The sequence below is a fragment of the Lissotriton helveticus genome, chromosome 7 (genome assembly GCF_964261635.1).
Source record: "Lissotriton helveticus chromosome 7, aLisHel1.1, whole genome shotgun sequence".
In the NCBI taxonomy this organism is placed as follows: Eukaryota; Metazoa; Chordata; class Amphibia; order Caudata; family Salamandridae; genus Lissotriton; species Lissotriton helveticus.
In genome coordinates this window covers 499,089,784-499,112,449 of record NC_136068.1, presented here as the reverse complement: position 1 = coordinate 499,112,449, position 22,666 = coordinate 499,089,784, and the positions used below count along the sequence as shown (strand labels likewise).

Sequence of the window (22,666 nt, the reverse complement as noted above, 5' to 3'; positions counted from 1 at the left end):
TATGGGAGGAAACGCGTCAAGGAGTTGATTTCCCCAACTCAACTGAAACGCGTCCCCCAAAGCTCCTTGCATCGGATACTGGAGACTGCAGAATGACGGGCAGTGAGCATTCTCGCGAGTGGCGAACAGGTCCACCCGAGGAGTCCCCCACATCTGAAAGATGTCGTGAACAACCTCCGGGTGAAGCCTCCACTCGTGATCGGCAGAGAACTGCCAACTGAGAACGTCTGCACGAACGTTCAGAACTCCGGCCAGATGATTTGCCATCAGACAAATCTGATGGTCCTGAACCCAGGACCAGAGTCGCAGAGCCTCTCTGCAGAGACACTGCGACCCTACTCCTCCCTGCTTGTTGATGTACCACATTGCGGTCGTGTTGTCCGTCAGGACTTGAACCGACTGACCGCGAAGGGAAGGGAGGAAGGCCTTGAGCGCCAAACGTATCGCCCGTAACTCTAGAAGGTTGATATGAAGCAACCTTTCCTCTGGAGACAAAAGACCTTTGACTTCCAGATCCCCCAGATGAGCACCCCACCCTAGAGTGGATGCATCCGTTATCACTGTGGCCACCGATGGAGGCAGCTGGAAAGGCTTCCCCTGAGAAAGATTGCCCTCCACTCTCCACCAAGACAGATCCGCTGCAGCTTCTCTGGAGATCCTCACAGACTCCCTGAGATCTCCATTGTGCTGATACCACTGCCTGCGGAGGCACCACTGGAGTGCCCTCATGTGCCAGCGTGCATGGTTGACCAACAGAATGCAAGAAGCCATCAGACCGAGTAGGCGAAGGACCTTCAGGACTGGAACAACCGCTCCATTGAAAAATAAAGGAATCATTTCCTGTATGTCGCGAATCCTTTGAGGTGGAGGGAATGCACGACATACAGTAGTATCCAGTACCGCACCTATGAACAGGTTGCGCTGGGAGGGCACCAGGTGAGACTTGGGTACATTTATCGAAAAACCCAACCTGTGCAACAACTGAGTTGTCTCTTGCAGATGATGAAGCACATTCTCCGGCGACTCCGCTTTGATCAGCCAGTCGTCCAGATAGGGGAACACAGGAATCCCCGATCTTCTGAGATGCGCAGCCACCACTGCCATCACCTTGGTGAAAACTCGAGGTGCAGTAGTAAGCCCAAAAGGAAGGACCGCAAACTGGTAGTGTTGCGATCCCACCGTAAAACGGAGATACTTCCTGTGCGACTTCAGGATTGGGATGTGAAAATACGCATCCTGCAAGTCGATCGACACCATCCAGTCTTCTTCCATCAGCGCTTGAAGAACCTGTGCAAGTGTGAGCATTTTGAACTTCTCCTGTTTGAGATAGAGGTTCAAAATCCTGAGGTCCAGGATTGGCCGAAGTCTGCCATCCTTCTTGGGTATCAGGAAATACCGGGAGTAGCACCCCTGACCCCTTTCCTGCTCTGGAACCACCTCTATCGCACCCTTTCTGAATAGTGCCAGGACTTCTTCCTGCAGGAGAAGAAGCTGGTCCTCCGAACAATAACCTTGGCAAGGAGGGTAATTGGGAGGGAACTCCTGGAAAGGAAGAGCATACCCATTTTCTACGAGATTGAGAACCCAAAGATCTGATGTAACCGATTCCCAATCCCGTAGAAAATGAGTAAGCCGACCCCCTACCGGACCCGCATGATCCGGAATGGCGGATCTAGGGCTGCTTTGCTGATGCAGGTGGGGGGTGGGTATTAGAGGAGGAAGTAGAAGAGGAGGAGGCTTGACGTCCACGTCCACGACCCTTCTGTCTACGTCTATAAGACTTGTACAGAGGGTTCTGCTGCTGCTGTTGCTGCTGTCCTTGTCTGAAAGGACAAAATGAAGATCTGCCAAAACCCCTGAACTTCCTGGCAGTTGTACCTCTCGACTGTAAACCCAAAGACCTAGCCGTCGCCCGGCTATCTTTGAATCTCTCCAGAGCTGTGTCTGCCTTCTTTCCAAAGAGACCAACCCCGTCAAAAGGTAAATCCAAAAGAGTTGCTTGTACATCAGAGGAAAACTCGGAGGATTTTAACCAAGCAGCTCTTCTGGTAGCCACCGAAGAACCCATTATTCTAGCCACGGAGTCAGCAGTGTCCATGCCACTTTGAATAACTTGACGGGCCGCAGCTTGAGTGTCCAAAACAACCTCATTAAAGTTCTTTCTGTCTTCTTCTGGAAGTTTAGCAGATAATTGTTTGACTGAGTCCATTAAGGCATGCACATATCTGCCAAGCAAACAAGTAGCATTCGTCGATTTTAAGGCCATGCTACCAGAGGAGAAGACTTTCTTAGCGGCCTGATCCAACTTTTTGGAGTCCTTATCTCCAGGAACTTGAGGAAAGGAGCCAGCTGATCGATTTGCACAAGCAGCCTGAACCACCAAACTCTCAGGCGAAGGGTGAGATGACAAGAATTCAGGATCTTCATGAGCCACCCTATAACGTCTCGCCACCGATCTAGACACTGCAGGTGCAGACAAAGGCTTTTTCCAAACCTCCCGAATTGGTTCGGTCAGAGCATCGGTAAAAGGTAGAGTAGGTTCAACGATAGAAGAGGGCGAATGTAAGACCTCCGTGAGGATATTGGGCTTAAACTCAACTGTTGGCAGAGTTAAGTTTAGCAAATCAGCAGCCTTCCTAATTACCATATGATATGGAACAACATCCTTGGAGGGTGCATCCGAAACCACAGGTAACCCCCATTCCGGAGAAAGCTCAAGACTGCTAGCAGAATGAAGATCCTCAAAATAATCATCATGCTCATGAAGTTCACCTTCCTCCATTTCAGATTCCACATATTCTTTTTCCTCAAGTAGACGCTGGGCTCTACGCCTCGACCATTCCATACGGACCGACGTCGACGGATTCGGTAACGACTCCGACGGAGTCGGGCCGGCGTCGACCGAGGAGCTGGAGTCAGAGGAACAGGAACCGGTGTCGAGCCTCGATCTGAATCCCGAGGTCGATCCGGAACCGGCGAAGCCGTGCGCGGAGTCGATGACCTCGGCGGCGCTGAACCGATCCAAGGAGGACATGGAGTCGGCATGAAGGGTAGAAAAGGCGCCGGTGCATAAGCTTGGGGGACACCCAAGTTGAAAAACAAAGGACCCATAGGACCCGCAGGTGCTCCAGTGGGGTACATTGCCCTTGCATACACTCCATACATAGCATTTAAGAAATGCGATGGATCTTGACCAGGACCAGGAAAGGAAGGGTAAGAACCCATTGGATTCGTAGGAGGTTGTATTGGACTCGGCTCCTCTTGATCCTTTTGACCTTCCAGCTCATCCTCCTGAATCGGAGACTGAGGGACCTCCACGACGTCCTCATGCTCCGAAGACTGACCCGAAGCCGGATTCGGATCCAGTTCCGGAACCGGTGTATGCTATCGAGATCTTACCGGAGTGGTAGCATCAGCAGGAGATGGAGATACAAAGTCCTTGTGATGCTTTCGAGAAGACTTCTTCTTTGAGTCCGAAGAACCTGAATGATGGTGAGAACTATGCTTCTTCCTCTTATGTCTTTTCTTCGAGGAACCCGAAGCATGTCCAGAAGCCGATTTCGAAACCGACTCCGATCTTGCTCTCGACCTCGATCGCGACCTCGATGACTTCGATCTCGACCTCGATCGCGACTTCGACTTCGATCTGGAGTGTCTTGATCTTGATCTCGAAGATCTATCGGCTTCTTTACCTTTTATCTTGGCCAATAAAAGTTTCGCTTCTCTTTCACGCAGAGCCTTCGGATTCATTTTTGAACAGGACCGGCAGCCCTTGACGTCGTGATCCGATCCCAAACACCATAAACAATCTTCGTGTGGGTCAGTAATTGACATCATTCTGGCACACGAGCCACACTGCTTAAATCCCGTTTTCTTCGACGACATCTTCGACGAAGAACAGAAACAGTAACAACAAAAAGAAACAAAGTCTCTATCTGTAACAACAGAAGATCCCTGAAACCGTTAGCGTCGACGACGCGGAAAAAAGGGAACTGATGTCATCACGCCGACGTAGGCCTAATAAGGGGTCGGTGACGTCAGACGGAGTCGCGCGCGATGCCGCGTACCTGTGACGTCGCCCACGCCGGCGTGCTACAAAGAAAAATTCCGAACGTTGCTGGCGCAAGGGGGATATTCACAAGGTGAGGAATCCACAAGGCAGATGTATCTATCAGAACTTGTACTGCACACCACAATCCTTCCACATGTGTTTCAGGTAAGCAGACATGAAGTTGGAACCTCTGTCTGAAACCACCTCCTTAGGAAACCCTACCCTGGTGAAGACACCCAGGAGTGCCTTGGCTACTGCAGGAGCTGTAGTAACCCTAAGGGTAATTGCTTCAGGGTACCTAGAAGCATGATCCACTACTACTAGAATGAATTTGTTCCCTGAGGCTGTGGGAGGTTCAAGTGGACCCACAATGCCCACACCTACCCTTTCACAGGGTACCCCCACCACGGGCAGTGGTATCGGGGGGGCCTTTGGGTGGCCACCTGTCTTGCCACTGGCCTGACAGGTAACACAGGAGCTCACAAACTCCTTCACTGTGAGAAAGTGGCTCTATATATACTGGACTAGAATGAAGTACAGTGTGTATAGAGTCCACCAACCCCAGAGGTATAACAGAGGTTAAAGTGAGAACTGACCTTACGCTCCAATGTGGTAGCTTGGTCGAGCAGTAAGGCAGTACCAGAGGACAGTGTAAATCCAGTGTAAATCATTTGTTGTACACACTCAGTCAGCAAAAGGTTTCACACACTCAAGGACTGAACTCCAGGCCAATTGTTTTTAAATCCACAGATATAGGTGTTTTATTTTTAGAACCAACAGTTATAAAAATGTACTTTTCTTGTTATGAGTTCTGTCATGTAATTTCTTTGCAAAGGAGCAATAAGGTTCGGGTACACAATTAATACAATATTGACAGTAAGCAACACAATCCTGAAACACACTATAGCATTGAGCTCAATGGGTTTTCCACATGTAAGTACAGTTGATTACTATATAATTACTTTAGCAGTCCCAGGACTAGATCTTAGATTCAGTCCTGAGGTCTAAGCTGAAACCAGATTAGCAAAAATGTTTTAGTTACTGTAGTGAATTTTCATGAATATAAAGCTGTTTTAAAAGTTCACACTTAGAAACTTTTCAATGGAAATCTGACAATGTTATTCAATGGGAAAAAATTCAGGTTGCAGGTAAAGTACGATCGCGTTGCTTTTGTAATCCAGTACTGGTCTCCTAGGGCCAACACTGGGGTCAACTGGTAGGTAATTGCGTTTCAGTATTTCGTGTAATTTTTAAAGAATATTTCAAGTTTTCGAAAGTAGATAGAAGAAATTTCATAGAAAAGCAGACAATGGGTTCCTATGGAGAAAATACAGCTTACTAGTAACCCCGCTAGGGATTACTTTTGCGGTTCAGTAGTGGGCTGAAAGGTACAGTACTGGCTTCTCCCCTGATCACAGGTGAGTTCTTCAGAATTCGGACTTTGGCTGATTTTATGTGAATATTTTCAGTTTTCAAAACTTCACACTTAGAACATTTTCGAGTCAAAATGGGTCAATGTTATCCAATGGCAGGTAAGTAAATTACCGGTTTCCAGGTGAGTACTTGGTTGGTGAAGTTGAGGTTCTGGGCAGAGACTCAGGGGTCCCCCAGGGTCAGGTAAGTACAGTTAGTTCAATCCCAGCTACAAAGGGGTGGCCGGGTGCAGAGGTAGGTAGGCCCAATGATATCCAATGAGGGAAGGGGGGCCTTCGGTTGGTGGCTGCTGGCTAGCAGGCCACGCGGCTGTGGGAGCTGGGCTCCTGGTCACTTGCTCAGGGCAAGGGGGGAAGTAGGATTGGACACAGGGATCACAGCCAGCGGCACTTGGGCGGCTGGGTGCAGGGTGCTTTTGAGCCGTCGGGCGCTCAATGTTATCCAATGGGAAAGGTCAAAAAGGAACAAAGGCTGCAGGCTCAGGGACGGAGACTCTCCAGGGGAGACCAGCTTCAAGAGGTATGTTGGGATCTTGGAGCACAGGTAGGTGCCTCAAATGGAGGCACAGGGGGCTGTAGGGGGCCGGGTGCAGGGGTGTCTTTGAGGTCGGAAAACCTTACCCTCTGCTGGTCGCGGTTGGGGTGGCCCCTGGTTCTGAGTCTGCAGGCGTCGGCTGGTTCGTTGAGGAGGGTCTTTGGGCACTGAACTTCGGGTCCCAGTCGCCGGGGGGACGTCCTCGTGGTCTTGGTTCGGGTTGGCCAGGCCCGGGCTCGGGTGGTGCAGAGGGGGCTGGTTCGGAGCTTCCTGGTGGGCACCAGGTGGGTTGTTGCAGCAGAGCCTCTGCTGATGGGAGTCCCAATTTTCAAGAGGGTCAAGGCAGGCAGGTCCTCTGGGTGTCCCAAGGTTGCTGTCCGCGGGGGTCGCCGGGTTTAGGCAGGAGCAGGTTCCAGGGTCAACAGGCCGGTAGGGCTGGGGCCAAGTCAGTTGTTGTTGTCCTGTTGTTAGCAGCTGCACGGCGGGTCTTCTTCATCTTGATCTTTTTGGTTTCAGGATCTGAGGAAGGAAGGTTCAGGGAGCCCCGAAATACAAAATTTAGGGGCGTTACAGGTAGGGCAAGGGCAGGGACCAATCGGTCCCTGACCTGACGTGGGTACACCCCCTAGCCTGCTCCTCTCCTGTGGCTTCACCTCGCCTCTCCCACCTGAGGGGTGGGGTTGGCACAGGCTGGCACACCCCCCTTCCTGACGTAGGGTTTCCCACCAGTCTTCCCGCCAGAGTGGGGATTAGAACTGGTGGGGGTGGGTTGCTGAGTACAGCAAATGGTCTGCGGAAGCTCACAGAGGCGGCATGCCTTTGAAGCTTCCCCCTGCCCATTCTGGGGGAGGAGACCTAGCACCTCGCCCAGGATGTGCATTGTTGCAGGCCCAGGAGAGCGGGGGGGCTCTCCACCCAGGGGTCCAGCAATATGTCTGCTGTGTGGCAGCCTCTGCAGCCACTCAGACCAGACGTGGATTGTAGGTTAGGTTTTCAGGGGGCATCTCTAAGATGCCCTCTGGTGCATTTTACATTAAATCCCACACTGGCATCAGTGCGGGTTTAATGTGCTGAGAAGTTTGGTACCAAACTTGTCAGTCTTCAGTGTAGCCATTATGGTGCTGTGGAGTTCGTAATAACAACCTCCCAGCACCATATACTCTTAATGGCATCACTGCACTTACAGGGCCCAGGAATGGCTCTGGGTACTGTAGGGGCACAGGGCGTATGCACCTTTGCCCACCCCACTGGCATAGGGCACCCAGCTAGAGGGGTGACTGAAGTATGCCAGGGCAGTGGGTTCTGTGGGTTTTGCACACAGGGATGTGTGTCATGTCGACTCTCTGTTTAGTTCTGTACTTAGACACTCAGCCTGCAAAGGTAGTGTGTGGGTGTCAGGGTACAGGGCCCCTAAGGGTCGCACAATAAGTCTTGCAGCCCTTAGGGGTCTTCTCTGGTCACCAGGCCCTGGGTACCTAGGGTACCGTTTACTAGGGGCTGATAGGTGGCCAGAGATGCCAATTGGGTTTTAGGTTCAATACAGTTTTAGGGAAGGAACACAGGCCCTGGGTACCTGGTGGGCAGGAGCCCAGGGCACACTCAGTCAAAGCAAATGAGCAGTTCAGCAAAAAGTGGGGGCATACCAATGCAAGAAAGATGGCACTTTCTCACAGGACGTGATCCAGTCTCGAGAAGTTCCCTCTATGCCGGCTTCATGAAGTCTTTGTTTCAGAGTGTCATGGTCAACCGTGTCAAAGTCAGCTGAGAGGTCCAAGAGAAGTAGCGCAGAAACCCCGTTGCGGTCAACTGTATTCTTTAGGTCATCCCAGATGGCAAGGAGGGCAGATACAGTGTCTCTTCCCGGAAGGAATCATGTTTGGAAGTCTGAAAGTATGTAATTCTCTTCAATGAATTGTGACATCTGGGTGAACACTGCTCTTTCTATCAGTTTGCCCAGGAAAGGTTCATTTGTAATGGGTCTGTAGTTGTCAGGGTTCAGCGGGTCCAAGTTTGTTTTCTTCAGTAAAGGGCGTATGTATGACTTTTTGAGTTCTTCTGGAAATATTCCAGTAGTTAAGGAATCGTTGATGATTCTTCTTACTGGAGTGGCAGCAGAGGTTGTTCAAAGCATTGTCTTGAAAGTTTGTGGCGGACAGGGGTCAGAAGAGCTGCCGGCTGGTCTGCTTGCTTTGACCAGGTCCATAAATTCATCGTGTGAGATGTGTTGGAAGGAACGGAGAGGCTTGATTAGAGCATTCTTGGATTGTTGTTTTGTACAAGGGTTAGTGCTGGTGCTTTTTTCGGTTTTAAGTACGAGTCCAACGTGTCTGCTTTATCCATGTAATGATTTGCTAGTTTGCCTGTGAAATCTTGAGTAACAGGATGAATTCCTTCTAGGCAATTTGGTTTGCGAAATTCATTGAGTATTTTATAGAATTCTTTATTCGCACATTTAGCGTTTTGAATTTTGTCTGAATGGTACCTTTTCTTAGCTTTTTTGATAGCCGACTTGTATAATCTGTTAATTTTCTGTAGGTGAAGTTTGTCTTGTTTGGCGTTTGTTTTGAGCCAGGTACGTTACAGCTTTCTAATTTGTTGTTTTATGTCTTTTATTTCTATGTTTCTCCAAGGCGCTTTTTTCTTTTGTTCTGTTGTGTGGTTTTAAGTGATATCAGGATGTCAAAAGCTTCCTGTAGCCACTCATATAGATTTTGAACAGAATTTATGGTTTCCAGATTTGTACTGGATGTTAGTGTTCCAGATTGAGTTTGTGCCACGGCCGATAGGTGGATGGATGTAAGGTTGTTTTCGGTGAGTCGCTTAGCATTTTTTTATGTTGGAAAGCAAGCATGTGGTGGTCTGACCATGTGACTGGAGTTATAGTTTGAAAGGTAACTAGTTCAGTATTAGCAAAAATGACATCTAGGATATGTCCATTGATATGTGTTGGATTGTGGACAATCTGATGCAGGTTCAATGCGTCTAGGCCAGTGATTGTTTTTGGATGGGTCATATTGGGTTTATCAAACCAAATGTTAAGGTCACCCAGAACGCATAGGTTGGAGTGTATTGTTATCAGGTTTGAGACTGTGTCTAGAAGTGCTTCTGGTAATGTTGCCTTGCTAGATGGAGGTCTGTATAGGAGCAGGAAGTTACAGGAGGAAGACGGTGTAGGATTGCATCTTGTTAGATGAGCCTCACAATTCTTTATGGAAATGTTGTCAATTTTAGTGATATGTATTGTTTGCCTGAATACAACAGCTAGACCACCTCCTTTTTTGGCTATACAATTTTGGGTGATTATTTGATAGCCTAGACTAGAGGAATGGTTTCATGCAGGATTGGAGCCATATCCTCTCCCAACCATGATTCGATTATGACTAGTATGTCTGGTTTTGCATCGGTGAGAAGATCGTAGATGTGATGCTTGTTTTTAGAGCGGGATCGAGCATTTATTAGTAGACAGTTTAGTGAGTGGCCTTTGGTGATAGTGGGACTTTGTTTTGTAGAAGAGTGATCAGTATTGTGTGGGTTTGTAGCAGGTGTGTTTTTAGTGCTGGTATTAGCTTTATTAGGATGGCAATCGTGTAGCTGTTCTGTATCGTGTTCTTCATCCAGCATGCTAAGAAGGCATTTTGATGGGTCTGCGTGTGTATGAGTTGGGGATGGTGTTTGAGAGTGAGTTGGAGTGCTGTGTTGCTTTTCTGGTGTAACATTGTTGTGAAGTAGACATGGGGAAGCAAAGTTGTGAGGTGTGGCATGTTGCTTATATTTTTTGTGTGTGTTTAATGCGGAAGGTGTATGAGTCAGGGGAGGTGGTGCAGCATGTGGGTCATGTAGTAATGTTCTAAATTGTCCAATGGATGAGAGGTGGTTAGAAGAGAGGTGCTGTATCTGTGTTATGTGTGGTGGAAGAGTGAAAGCTTGGCATTGAAGTTTGTTCCTTTGTGTGGTTTGAAAGATGGGTATATGTTTGTATTTTGTGATGGTAAGTATTATGAGGTGTTGCGCTTTGAAGATCTTGTTGTGCTGGTGTGTGTGTGATATGTTTTGCTTTTGAGGAGTAGTGAAAAGGGATGCTGATGTATCTGTTTGGCGGTAATATTAGCCGGACGCTCCCCCGTAGACGCGCTGTTTGATTTGTATCAGGTCCAGATGTACTTTGCAGACAAAGAAATAAGAATAAATACTGGCTCCAAAAACAACTGAAACCAATTGGGTCCAGATATATATTTCAATGAGAAGAAAGGTCAATATCACTGGACAGATTTACTAGGAGCTACTACGAAAGACAAAGCACAGAAAAGTTAAAAGCGTCCCCACTAATGGTGTAATACTTATACCGTTCTAAAACAGGTTCCAGTCTCGGCTGAGTTTCACAGTTTTTTAACATGCTATAAGTCCATGGAAAGACCTATCTCCAACAGAGATACTAAATAACCCCCAGCTTTTAATAGAGAGTGTATATATTTGTTTGCTGTTTAGTTTTTGTTGGCCCTGAGGAAGGTGAATCAATTTATAATAATCACCGAAACGTACGTAGGCCGTACGCATCTGAGACCCCCACATAAAAAGTCGCAAAAGAAAACAAGCATTGGAAATGCAATAGGTCTCGCAATAGAATAGTTAGACATTTTTCTTTTTGCAAATGGAAGAGTGGCGTTGCGTGGATGAGTAGCGTTGCGTGGATGAGTGGCGTTGCGTGGATGAGTGGCGTGTGTGAGTGGCGTTGCGTGTGAGTGGCGTTGCGTGTGTGTGGCGTTGCGTATGTGAGTGGCGTAGCGTGTGTGAGTGGCGTTGCGTGTGTGAGTGGCGTTGCGTGTGTGAGTGGCGTTGCGTGTGTGAGTGGCGTTGCGTGGATGAGTGGCGTGTGTGAGTGGCGTTGCGTGTGTGAGTGGCGTTGCGTGTGTGAGTGGCGTTGCGTATGTGAGTGGCGTAGCGTGTGTGAGTGGCGTTGCGTGTGTGAGTGGCGTTGCGTGTGTGAGTGGCGTTGCGTGTGTGAGTGGCGTTGCGTGTGTGAGTGGTGTTGGAATGCAATAAGTATCGCATTAGAAAAGTTGTAGTTATTGGTCTTGTAAATGACATAATTTTTTTTTTTTGCGATGTTAAAATTGCTATATTGATGGCTTTGTCATTTACAATGCCAATAGTTATAACTTTTGCAAATGTGACACCTATAGCATTTGGAATGCAACATGTTTAGTATTTACGTGACTTATATGGCAGCTCTGGTCGTTATGCTACATCTCTAGATAGTTTTATCTTCCGCAAATGTGACACCTATTGTAACACAATATGTGTTGTGAGGGTGAGTGAGGGTGAGGGGGTGAGGGGGTGAGGGGTTGAGGGTGAGTGAGGGTGAGTGAGGGTGAGGTGTTGAGGGTGAGGCGTTGAGGGTGAGTGAGGGTGAGGCTGAGGTGTTGAGGGTGAGTGAGGGTGAGGAGTTGAGGGTGAGTGAGGGTGAGGGTGAGTGAGTGTGAGGGGTTGTGGGTGAGTGAGGGTGAGGATGAGTGAGGGTGAGGGGTTGAGGGTGAGTGAGGGTGAGGGTGAGTGAAGGTGAGGCTGAGGGGTTGAGGGTAAGTGAGGGTGAGTGAGAGTGAGGGTGAGTGAGGGGTTGAGGGTGAACGGTTGAGGGTGAGTGAGGGTGAGGGTGAGGTGTTGAGGGTGAGTGAGGGTGAGGGGTTGAGAGTGAGTGAGGGTGAGGCGTTGAGGGTGAGTGAGGGTGAGGGTGAGTGAGGGTGAGTGAGGGTGGGTGAGGGTGAGTGAGGGTGAGGCTGAGTGAGGGTGAGTGAGGGTGAGGGGTTGAGGGTGAGTGAGGGTGAGGGGTTGAGGGTGAGTGAGGATGAGGGGTTGAGGGTGAGTGAGGGTGAGGGGTTGAGGGAGGATGAGGGTGATTGAGGGTAAGGGGTTGAGGCTGATTGAGGGTGAGGGTGAGGGTGAGGGGTTGAGGGTGAGTGAGGGTGAGGTGTTGAGGGTGAGTGAGGGTGAGGGTGAGTGTGGGTGAGGGTGAGTGTGGGTGAGGGTGAGTGAGGGTGAGTGAGGGTGGGGGTGAGTGAGGGTGAGTGAGTGTGAGTGAGGGTGAGTGAGGGTGAGGGTGAGTGAGGGTGAGTGAGGGCGAGGGTGAGTGAGGGTGAGGCTGAGGGGATGAGGGTGGGTGAGGGGTTGAGGGAGGGTGAGGGTGAGTGAGGGTGAGGGTGAGTGAGGGTGAGGTGTTGAGGGTGAGTGAGGGTGAGGAGTTGAGGGTGAGTGAGGGTGAGTGAGTGTGAGGGGTTGAGGGTGAGTGAGGGTGAGGGTGAGTGAGGGTGAGGGGTTGAGGGTGGGTGAGGGTGAGTGAGGGTGAGGCTGAGGGGTTGAGGGTAAGTGAGGGTGAGTGAGGGTGAGGCAGAGGGGTTGAGGGTAAGTGAGGGTGAGTGAGAGTGAGGGTGAGTGAGGGGTTGAGGGTGAACGGTTGAGGGTGAGTGAGGGTGAGGTGTTGAGGGTGAGTGAGGGTGAGGGGTTGAGAGTGAGTGAGGTTGAGGCGTTGAGGGTGAGTGAGGGTGAGGGTGAGTGTGAGTGAGGGTGAGTGAGGGTGCGTGAGGGTGAGGGTGAGTGAGGGTGAGTGATTGCGAGTAGCAAAGAAATCGTATGGAGCCAGGGGCGTAGCGCAGGCTCCTGCAGGGGGAGGCTGGGACAGGCTGGGGTACCCCTTGAACTCAATTTCTACGACTATCCCTGAGTTGTGAGAAACTGGTGAGGGGGGGGGATTCGGAAGGACGGGGTGACATCATGTAGATTTACACCATGGCATCGTGCTCCACAGCAAGCGAACGTCTCCCACAAACGGCAACATAGCGCGGCACAAAAACTCGGACTCTTTCCCCTGAGGGAAACGCGCACAGGCCTGCAGAACGGCTTATTTCCACCCTGTCAGAAATGGCACCTCAGCATGTGCCTTCCCTCGTCACTGAACAGGGCATATTGAACAGGGTCGAGGGCTGGAGGGCTGGCAGCTCGTCCTGTTCTCTTCCGTGAATGTCTAGCTGATTTGTCTTGCCAATAAAATATTATTTAACCGGGAGATGGAAACGTGCAGAGAAATGGATAGAGAGTGAGCGGAGACAAATGGAGGCGGGGGCTGGGGAGAGCGAGGGTAGGGAAACAGACAATAGGAAAAAGTAGAAAGAGGAAACATGCAGCAATGGAGAGAACACATCAGAAGAGCAGCTGTAAAATGGGATTGCGAGAGGGAAAATGAAAGGACATGTGGGACAGAGGAGAAGAGCACGAGGTGACCCAACAGGAGTAGATGGGTACTGGGGAGACATGACAGAAGTTAGAGATTAAATAGGTGCGACGGGGGTAAGAGGGCTGAGATATAGGGGTGCTTAGAGCGACGGAGATGCAGGGAAGGAGAGTGACGGTCACAGAAGGGGAGAGGTGTATAGAGATGGCGGGAGGCGGACGAGGAAAATGGTTAGAGAAGGAAAGATAAAGGAAGCACGAGGGAGAAAAGGAAGACGTAAGAGGGTGAAAATGCGTAGAAAACAGAAAAGATTAATAGGTGGGGGAGAGGGCTAGCGAGGGGAGAGCAACAGAATAGACGATCGTGATTAGAGGGTGAAAGGAAGAGAGATGAGAGATCGTGGGACGGAGGTGAAGAGAGAGATATTCGTATAACGTGTAAGAGGAGATAGCTGGAGTGATAGATGAGTTGAGATGAGGATGAGGGACATCGAGAGGTAGGCGATTAAATGGAAACGTATTGAAAGGAGATGGGCAGTTGGAGGAAATTAACAAACAAGACGGAGGGCATTGCTGTGGGGAGGGGGTGGAGGAGAAATGCACACGGCGGGCAGGGGAGGGGGCGGAGCGGGGAGAGCGGCATGTGGGTGTGAAGAAGCCGGGGCCTTTGAAGTGAAGCTAAGCTTCACTTCAAAAGGTGTCGGGAGGAATGCGGCTGAGGGAACAGACGGCGATTGCGGCTGAGGGAACTGATGTGCACGCGCTTTTAAGCTCAATGCACATGCGCATTGAGCTTAAAAGTCACGGGCACTGCAAGGAATCGCCACGATTCCTTGCTTCTTAGTTAAAGGTTGTTTAAGCCGCAATAGGCTCGCAAGCTCGATGCGCATGCGCATCGACAGGCGAGACCTAAAAAGAAGAAAATAAACTAAAAAAAAGAATGGGAAATGTACAAATGTAAAGTGATAGAATCTGAATATATGACTCCATAAAATCTATAGGGGACTCTCAGTACTCTTTTTGTTGAAGTATTGTTTTACATGTTGGTCCAGGTTTATTAATAATTTGGGTAGTGAGTGTAGTAGTGTGCATGGTAGAATGAGAGAGATGTATTTATGGTGAGATGTTGGGGTTCTTCCTATCAAAGACAGTCTTTTTTATAAAATATATGTCACACAAAGTGGATCATATGAAATGTTGATTTAATCTATGTATACAAAGCAATGCATATGTATAAAATATGACAAAAAAATGAAAAAATGGAAAAGTAAAAAAATAACAATTTCAATTTCAATCTTTATTATGTTTTGGAACTCCTTAGAGGTCCACATAAGAAAAAGAAAACAATACAAAATGCCATTCACAGTGAAGGTAGACAAATCATAGCAATTACTGCAATACAAAGTGACACACTGAAAGGTATGCCATTCTTCAAAAGATATCTAAAAAGCATTAAAAAAAATTAAAAATGTAGAAACAAAATCTCTCATTAGGGGGGTTATATAAGGCACACATAAAAGAATTCGCATTTACAATACCCATTTGCAGACATATTTGTCTTAACCATTTGCTGCGATAAGGACGCAGCATTGGACATATGAAAAGTACATGCGTTCGATCTTGAATAGATTGATGGCAAAAATTGTAAGTTGCAGGAACTCCATACCATTTAAACAAAAGATTATTTAGGGGTAATAAATCCTGTCTCAATAAAAACCAAAATCTCCGAATACCATGAGGTAAATTCCAAGTGGCGTAAGGTTGGACGAATTTTCTTGCGAAAGAATCAGTAAGGGGATTAACACCCTTCTTATCAAGGATTGAAGTAGTGTCTAGTCTATAGCTAAGGTCCCAAGTAGCTTCTTTCAAGACAGACTTTAGCTGGGATACAGGTAAAGAAAAGAGATTGCTCTCTTCCAACTGCAAGAGCGATACAGCCTTTCTAAAATTGTTGACAATTAGGGAGTGTTCTCCTAGACTTCCCAGTAGTTCAGTCTTTAAGAGGAACCTCATAGTCCCCTCTTCTCCTCTGGCTATGCTTGCGACCCAACGTACCACAGCTGCCAGGCCCTGCACCCAGCTGCTGCGCAAATCAAACTCAAGTCTGCAAGCCGCCACTGAACAGGCAGAACTGATAGTGGATACGCTTTTTAGCAGTTTTCCCTCCACCTTATTTAAAAAATCCCAGTGCTTAATGTCAATTAATTCTAAACCATATAGAAGAGTGGAAGGGACTTTTGCCCTAAAGACCTCCAATAAATGTGAAAAATGCCTTCTTCCCATTGCCGAGTACAATGCGCTTAAGCTTCTCCCTTGGAATAAAGCCTTCCGGGCACTGTTATCGGTATGGGGTTTAGCACTTAAATTATCACAAATTAATTTTCCAAGGAAAACATAACTCTTTACTACCTCCAGTTTGTCATCTCCCACAGACCAGGTAAAATTCCTAAATTTATGTTTTTTCCGGCCTGAGATGCACATAATTTTGCTCTTGGATGCATTCATTTTTAAAAAATGGGAGTCTGCATACTGATGTAGAGCAAGGAGGCGTTTGGCGAGACCTTTGGGCATGAGATCCATTATTATGATATCGTCCGCGTATAACATACATGAAATATATTTTCCGCCCAAAATTGGAGCTATAGCATCGCAGAAAGAAAGTGAAGCGGGTAAGTCTGCAATATATAATGAAAATAGTAACGGGGCAAGGAGACAGCCTTGCCTAAGGCCATTACATGAAGGGATAATTTTAGAGAGGCCCCTGTCTCCTCCTTGCAGGACCTGACACCAAGTGTCTGTATGTAGCAACTGGATCATATCTAATAGATGAGGCGCAATTCCCATAGCAGAGAGCTTTCTCCACAGCAATGGGCGGTCAACCTTGTCGAATGCTGTGGAGAAATCTATAAAGGCCACGTAAACTCTTCCGCCACGTACCCTTATATATTTATCTGTAATTGTCTGAAGAGCGGAAAGGTTATCCAGAGTTCCGTGACCTTTACGAAAGCCTACTTGTTCTAATGGTAGGATTTGATTTTGAGCCACCCAATCGTTAATTAGGGATAATAAACATTTACAAAAGACTTTCCCAATTGCGTCTAGGAGAGCTATTTGACGATAGTTAATGGGTAAGTTTCTATCGCCCTTTTTAAACATAGGGACCAAAATACTCCCCTTCCAGGATGCTGGGATAGATTTTTTAATATAACAAATCCTGAAAAGAGGAAATAAGATTTTACTCCAGGACGCTGGATTTTGTTTCAAAACTGATATCGGGAGTTCATCAGGTCCCATAGCACCTGATGAACGCATATCCCTAATAGCCAATTCTATAGATAATTCTGACGGGCATTCAATTATAGAATCGGTATCTTCCCCAATTTCCCTAAGTTTCACATGCAGATCATTCTTAGTATACAGACTTAGGATATGGTTGACCCAAGTTTGTTCAGAAATAGGGATTGGAAGTGGGCGCACTCTCGAGCCGCAACCCTCCCCAATGAGAGTCCAGAATTGTCTAGAGTTCCCTTGAGCAGCAGCTTCCCGCAAACCAATCCATAACAGGTACTCTTTTTCTTTTTTCATTTTTTTCTTTATCCTACTTCTCCTTCTTTTAAGGAGAGATATTTTCTGGGATCTTTCTACTGCTCCACATAGGTATTGTTCCCTCACCAATTTATTTATTTCCTTATTAAGGGAAACAACTACTTTAGGGAGGGTATTTTTTTTCCTAATTAAATTCGATTTTTTAACGGCAGAGATGATCTCCTTCATAAAAGCATCAAAAGAGGACTGTTCTACCCCCTGCCAATTGTTTAAATTGGATAGTTTTTTCAAGAATGGGATCCAAACCCTTCATAGCTTTATGATCCCAAAAACATCTTCCTGTTTTTTGAAAGGTGACCATATCCCTATCAAGTACCCAGGTGTCAGAATTGGGGGGATCTACTAGAAGAGTTAGCATAATAACATTATGGTCACTAAGGGTAGTTTCTATAACAACCAAATCCCTTAAGAGAGAAAAAATAGAGTGGTCAACAATTATATAATCTAAAATAGATTTGCTGTTGGAAGAAGTATGAGTATAGTTTGCAGGAACATCGGATGGGAGCCTACCATTAACTATAAGTCCCTCCGTACTGTATAATTCTTCCAGCAGCAATTTACCCCGCTTATTTGTTTTTATGTTGTCTGGAAAGAGGGCTTGGGGAATCAACAAAACCTCCTCTTTTTCTTTATTCCTGAACAGCTCCAAACTGTGATTGGAAACTTTACAGTTTAAGTCACCAACTAACAGGAAATTAGAAAGAGGGGCTATTTCTTTAATTTGTCTAATAAAAATAAAAATTTGTTTCAACAAAGTATTAAAAGGATCACCTGGCGGAATATAGGCATTTATTATAACAAGGGGGGGTCTCCCTCCAATTTTATCTAAATTGGAGAGAGTCACTGCCTGGAAAAGGTTACTGGGGTCTATATGGTGGGAGAAACTCCACTTTATTGTATTGGATAATAGGCAAGCAATTCCCCCTTTTGCATGACCTCTAGTAGAGGGGGTTGCCGCCACCTCCAATACGAAATAATCTTTCCCTATATTCAATTTGTCAATACACCAGGTTTCCTGGATGCAAATTACGTTGGCATTCATAGAAAAAAGGTACAATAATTTTTCAAGGTTGTTATTAATGCCAGCGGCATTCCAGGAAATAACAGAAAAGGTACTGCTAAAGGTGAGAAAACAATCTTGGGTTGTCTGTCACCTTGGATGACAGAGCACCAGGTAACCAATTCCATTGCTGTTTATTTTCGGTTATACCCCTATTTATTGTTATTGGGGGGGGGGGGGATAACATGTGTAACTATCCTTTTTGTTTTTGAGACACGAATTTTTAAATCATCAAAAGGTTGAGAGGAGCCGACTTGACCCGAGCCCCTATGGTAGCCATTCTCATTATGATCATCAGCACATGTGGCGAAAAAAGGAACCACATCAATCCCCTGGCTCTGGACAATTTCTGCTTTATTTAGGATAAGATTCACTATCAGGTTTGAATAGAACCTTACCCTAATAAATGACATAGACCCTGTTCCCAATATTGTTACTAGATCAATATCGCTTGATTTAATTAATTTTAATCCCTCGATGTCTTTACAGCATTTCAGCAAGAAAGATCTATTCAACATTAAGTCAAGGTCAAATAATGGGACAAAGTCCAAAATCAAAGAGTCAGTGCGGGTTTCCATCATCTTATAAACGGAGTTTTGACCAGAGACTACCCCTTCTGCCCGTATGTGGAAAGAAGGGGCAGTAGGGTTTAGAGAAGTGGATACCACAGGGGCAGAACTTCTTACTTCCACCGCTGGAGGGTGGACCATAAGCCTTTCTTTTTCTGTACCCTGTTCGCTCGAGTTTAAATTAGAACAATCAATAATAATTTCATCAGGAATAGCGGAAGGCCCTGAGAATTCGGGAGATGACCTAGTTAAGTCATGTCTCAAAGATCCATTATCATTCTCAACCTCAATAGAGGAGGATTTATAGGAAACTTGGGAATTCTCAAAGAGGATTTGTCTCTGCCTCTTCTTTTTAAATCTACGGAGAGACTTCCTCTTTTTTTTCCCTTTATGCTTTCCTTGTTTTTCCACTTTTTCCTCCAATTCCGGCCCCTTAAAATCTGGATCAAAAATAGGATATAATGCCTTTTCGGCATTAGCATCTGGCAGTACAACACTATTTTCCTCTGAAACAATATCTGGAACAAAATCACTTATACAATTATAAGCAGATGTTTTCAAAATAGGACATAAGTCCTTCAACACAGGTGCAACAAGTGTATTCTCCGTTAACAAACAAGGTGCATTAACTACAAATTTTGTGGGAGGTGTTGAGATAGGAGAGTCTGAGCCACAGCTCCTTTCACAAGTTTTTGATAATAAAGCCTTTAAAATTTGGGTAACAGAATCCAATACGCAATCCGAGCTACCCACAAATTTGTTCAGTAACGTTACAATTGAGGAAAGCAAATGTTCCAAGGAAATCAGAAATTCAGATATGGGTTTCTCTGAAAATTTCAAACTAGGATCATTAATAACCTCAATCCCTGTTATATTAAGCATTGGACTTTTCGACATGTTTGTCTGAAAGGAAAGATCTTGGGAATTAGAAGAGGGGGTACTACTATAAAGATGGAGACCAGAAGGGGTAGCACCAATTGGGGTCTTCGCAACATCTAGCAATACCCTAGGTACATCAACCAAATAACGTTCGCATAACACTGGGTCAATATCCAGGGACTGTGAGTCTTCGTTAGTATCCTCCCTCAACTTGGAGAGAGATAAAGTGCCATTATGCAAGACATTTACGGATGTTAAAGGAGTCTTGGTATTTTTGGGATTATCTGGGCTAGAAATTAAGCATTTATCATTCTCCAAAGGTATAGAAGGAGTAGATAAAATACCCACAGAAGTACATGAACTTAAATCAAGATTTCCCAGTTCCACCTCCTTCGGGAGTTGATTAAACGGTGGATTAAGTGATGAAATTAAGGAGACACCCTTATTAAAAGCAGTATTTTCCAGGGGCACCTTATCTACCGATTTCTCCCAGAGTTAGAATATCTGATTTTGACCTTTCAGCTGAATTGTTGAAACATTCTTATTTCGAAGTGGGTTGGATCTGGTCTTAGCTGTTGATCTTCCCCCCAACAATCTTCCAGATCTAAGCTTTTTTGCAGTCATATTACAGCCGATATCAAGTTATGAGAAGTAAAAAAGTAATAGTGCCAGTGAGCGAGTTAAAATATATGAGATGAATACTGTTAAATCACAGAATCAATGGGACGCGTATAAAAAGTCACTGAATATGCAGCAATTACCAACGTCTATAAAAAATCAATGGATTACAAGATAAAATAAACTCTGAGAATCAAATGTTATGAAGTGGGCCCAGCCCAGCCTACTTCAGCCACTGAGGGCCACAGAGGGCCCACTCTTTGTCCGGTCTTCGTCCGCGCTTCTGTCCGCGCGCGTCCCGCGTTCGCGTTAGATGGGAAAGCTAAGTAGGAGGACAAGGGGGCGGGAAGAGGCACCAGGTGCGCGCGATGAACAAGCGCTTGCACCTCTGGGCCTCGCAGTCCCGCTCCAAGTTTTAAACAAAATAAAAATCTTTCCCTATACATTGCATCCCCTGTGAAATATTTCATGTGATTTAATCATTCGACAAAATCATATAGGTCAGACTAGAGGCATTTGTATATTATTGATGTATCGGTTTCATGCAATGGATTTGGTTGTATAGTTTTGTTTGTGAGAGGAGGTTGTGACGTAGCGGGGTGGTGATGTGTTTATGAGTAGAGTGTATGTTGTGTGTAGGAGGGAATGAAGTAGAGGTGAGAGTTTATCTTAGACTGGTTTGTTGCAAGAGTTACAAAGTGTGGTTTTGTGTGTGTTGTGCGTTAGTGTTATTATGGTAGAAGGGAGAGGAGGGTGTTTGTTGGACAACTGATGGAAGGATGATTATATGTTTGCTAGTGATAAAAGGTGGAATGTTAGGTGTAATTACAGCGGGGAGCGTGTGTCTGGATGGGATGTAGTTATGTATGGTGTTGATTGGCGTTGTGTTCGGCGGCGGCAGGTTAGCCCAGCACCATGTGACTCTGGGCAATAGCTCGCTTAATCTTCCCGAAGGCCCCCAGCGCAGGGACACCACTTCGGAGGTAGCTGTGCGCTTTATAAATACTGGTATTTCATTTTCATTTCATTTCATGAGTGGATTGGCTAGTGGTATAGGATAGAGTTGTGTACTGTTTGTAGGTGATGGTGGATATGTGTGGTAGTTAGGATAGCAGGGTGTGTAGATGTGGTTTGGTTGAGTTTGTGGTGCATGCTGGTACATTAATCTGTGCATGTTGTTGTGCGTGGTGTACATTTGGTGTGAGTGTGTTGTTCTGTTTATGGATGTGGATGGTGTGGGCTGGGTATTGCTAAATGGGAAAATGGGCAGCATTTCTGGCCCTAGTCCCGACCAGTCTCGAACAGGCTCAAATAGGCAACTGCCCTTGTCCTCTCTGCCCTTAACAGGCTCAAACAGGCAACTGCCCTTGTCCTCTCTGCCCTTAACAGGCTCAAACAGGCAACTGCCCTTGTCCTCTCTGCCCTTAACAGGCTCAAACAGGCAACTGCCCTTGTCCTCTCTGCCCTTCACCTCGACGCCCGGGCTGAGACGCCCTAAGCCTGGCCTTTTATAGCCCTAGTAATCAGGTGACCCCTTCAGCCAATGGGAACCCTAGCCCTAACACTATCCAATCACAACACTAGCCCTAAAATCTTGAACAAATAGGAGACCAGGACCTTACAGACAATCTTAGCCCTAGTCCAAGCACCCAATCAGTTCAAAAACCCTGATCTCTACGTCCAATAAAGGCCCTAGCCCTACCAGTAGTCCCAACCCAAGTCCAAGCAACCAATGGCACAGGTAGCCCTAGTCCCTATTTCCAATAGAAAGCCTAACCCTGCTCTTAGTCCCAAAACGAATAGTTTTCTTACCTGTCGGTGTAGTTTTGCAGCTTGAAGATCTTTCTGGATTCACTATGCTGTGCATTATTCCGCTGTCTTGTGGTTGGGTCCGGATTCGTAGTCTTTTCTATTTTTTTTTTTTTTTTGTAGCCCAGTTGGGCGTCGGCGTCACACCTCCTGGGTCTATTTCCGGTGACGTCGGCATGCTTCCTGCGGAAGCTCCCACTCTTGGGCGCCATCTTCGGATTCTTTTTTTCCGTATTTCTTTCGTTTCCGAAGTAATGGCACTGTCCTATTTAGGTGATATTTTACCGCTTTGTACTTTCGAAGTCCTTTTTTTTTTTTTTTAATCCACCTCTTCTCTCTCCAGCCTCATCTTTCTGGCGGAGGTGGGTGGGTTCGCTAGTGAATCCAGAAAGATCTTCAAGCTGCAAAACTACACCGACAGGTAAGAAAACTATTCGTTTTGCAGCGTGAATCTTTCTGGATTCACTATGCTGTGCATAGATTTTTTAGCGGTTTCTCATCTCTGTGGCGGCTGGGTGGAAGATGAGCGTTGGCTATTGAATATGTGCTGGAGCACCTTCTGTCCGTCTTGTGCTTCCTTGTTCATCTGTATATCCACACAGTAGTGCTTCGTGAACGTGTGCACCGAAGCCCATGTTGCCGCCAGGCATATGTCCTGTATGGGTGTGTTAGCCAGGAAAGCTATTGTAGCACCCTTTTTCCTAGTGGAGTGGGCACGTGTCCCCTCTGCTAGCTCTTGTCCTGCACGTTTGTGGCAGAGTTGCATTGTCTGTGCGACCCATCGTGCAATAGTCCTTTTGGTCCTGCCTTTCCCATGAAACTGTTTGCGAATGACACAAAGAACTGTTTTGTTTTCCTGTGTCCCTTCGCCCTCTCAATGTAGTG

General features: G+C 46.6%; 1 protein-coding gene across 2 annotated transcripts in view; it reads right to left on the bottom strand.

The window, feature by feature from the left end:
• KAT8 (lysine acetyltransferase 8) overlaps positions 1-22,666 on the bottom strand; it is a 340,257-nt gene that overhangs the window by 244,401 nt on the left and 73,190 nt on the right. The window lies entirely within an intron of this gene.